Raw genomic sequence first — 2631 nt, 5'->3', positions numbered from 1 at the left:
ATCTCCATCTTTTCCAAGTTTTTATCTCAATGTTAATCATGATCTGAATCCTTTTCTCGGACAAGCTAGTGCTGATTTTCATATAAATCTGAATCGCGCTCTAGTCATCAGGTATGAGTTCCTTGATCTCCTTCTCAATTCTGATTCTTGTGCTCCCAATTTATGTTCTATCGCAACCTGGTGCTTTTTCCCAATTTTTTTGGGTTCAATATACATTATTGAAATTCAATTATCATTGTTATTTTGAAATATTTATTTGATAGGATGAATTAGGATTATTAGAATACAAAACTGAGTTTTGCTTTTTCTCCTTTATTTAACGGTTATAGATAGAAATAGGAGATGATTCTGTTTTGAGGAGTGAAGTTAGAAGGAAAGTTAAACTTAGGGCTGCAACATTTGGGAGACAAAGGTTTGAGATTTATGCTTTGTCTTAAGTAAAAAAAGTTTGGATTTGGAGAATGAAATTGCTCTAGAACTGGATATGAGCAAGACCTATGATAGAGTGGAGTGGTGTTTTCGGTAGTTTATAAAGGAAATGATGGGTTTTGATGTTAGATGGATAGTATGGATCAAAACACTGGTTTCTACTGTTTCTTACTTTGTACTTGTGGAGGATCAATCTTTTATATTTTTAGGCCAACTAGGGGTATCCATCAAGGAGACCCCCTATGACAATATCTTTTCTTTTTAAGTGTAGAAGGACTTTCTTTTTTGCTACACAGAATAGAGCAAAACAGAATTGTTCAAGGGATTCAAATTCACAAAAGATGTCCAGTAGTCAGCCACATTCTCTTTGCAAACAATGTTCTCTAAAAGCATCAAAAGAATCATGTGCTAATATCTTGATTCTATGACTACGAGATGGTTAGTGGATAGAAAATCAACCTAAGTAAGTCAACAGTCTTCTTCAGTCATAACACTCCTCTCCAAATTAGACAACAACTAGCAAACATTTTGAATATTGGACATATAGGGCCTAAGATAAATACCTAGGTCTCCCATCAATTGTACAAAGATATAAAGAAGCCGTTTTTGGAGCTATCAAAGACCAGGTACAAAAGAAGCAATTCCTATGTATACTCTATCCTATTTTAAGCTATATGATTCACTATTGGATTAGATTCATAGAATTTTAACACAATTATAGTGGGTCAAAGAGCCACAGAGAGAATAATGTCACATGGATTAGTTGGGACAGAATGACAAGACTTAAGAGAAAGGGAGAACTGAGTTTTAAGGACTTGCGTGCACAAAATCTGGCTCTACTTAAAAAATAATTTTCGGACATTGGCTATTAATCTTGATGCTCTGCTTAGCAAAATTCTAAAAGGTCATTACTTTAGATATAAGTCTCCATTGACTGCAGAAAAGGGGATTAAACCTTCCTAGGACTGGCAAAGCCTTTTAGAGGATAGGAAAGTGGTGGAAAAAAGATTTGAGGTGGAGTATAGGGTCAGGAGATGATGTTAATGTTTGATAAAAATTCTAGTTGCTCCCCGCCCCCACATACCCATATCATATCATTCTCAGCAATCAATCTAGCAACATGTTTCCAACAATTAATAAAGTAAACAACCTACTGATCACAGATAGAAGATGGAACAGAGAGTTTATAGAGATGATCTTTCTCCCTTAAATAAGTACTCGCATCCTCTCCATAAAACTGAATGAAGATGGCAAGGACTCTTTGGCCTAGGCTTTGGACTTGAAAAAGCAATATGATGTTGTATCTGGATATGTGGTAGCAATAGCATATAGTTTTGTGCATGAGTTAATTGATGAACTCCCTGCAATCATGCAAAACCCAAGAATCTAGAGAAAAAATTTGGGGTTTGCAGATGCCAACAAAGACAACAAATGTTGTGTGAAGATCTGTGCGTGAAAGATTACCTATACTGAGCTTTATTCACCAGCATTTTCAGTCAACCCCATCAATGTTCCCCAAATATAAATTAGCTTTAGAAACCATCACCCATTGCCTAGATGGTGCGACCCTGATCAGGAGGTATAGGGAGCTGTGAATTTGAAGTTGGTGCCGCCATTGCAAAACGATTCTTCCTTCGTGGAGTGGTAGAATCGGGTACCATATTAAACGCTGGAATTAGGAGAGAAAGGAGATGATGTCCTCACCCTCTTTGCTGCTCTTCGTTGGAGATCATGGAAAGCACGCAACAAAGAAGTGTTTGAAGGTGAAAAAACTCTTGCCCAACAGATCTCGGACTCAATAAAGAAGATATGCCAGGAGATGAATCGAAGACAAGTTCCTTAGTTTTTTAATGTATTTTCCTCTTCTTTAGTTTATTTCCTATTTTTGTAGCCACTTATAGCTTCATTTGGGAGAATTTCTCTACTATTTCTTTGGTCCCACATTGGACTTTGTATCATTTTTTTTAAGTAATGCAATTAACTCACCTTTGAAAAAGAAAAAAGAAAAGCATATGGTATACATAGATCAAACATACTATTATATTTTTTTCATTAATTATGTCACAACTTATTCCATTAGGCTGCATATGGTTTTGAGAACAAGAACATATAGGACTCTGAAAACAAGACATAAAATGACAAAGACATAAAAATTAATATTTTTATATTTTATTTGATAATAAATTGTAAATATAAGATATA

Source organism: Arachis ipaensis, chromosome B08 (assembly GCF_000816755.2).
Source record: "Arachis ipaensis cultivar K30076 chromosome B08, Araip1.1, whole genome shotgun sequence".
Lineage (NCBI taxonomy): Eukaryota > Viridiplantae > Streptophyta > Magnoliopsida > Fabales > Fabaceae > Arachis > Arachis ipaensis.
The sequence above is the reverse complement of the archived record's forward strand: the minus strand, read 5'-3'. Positions refer to the sequence as shown.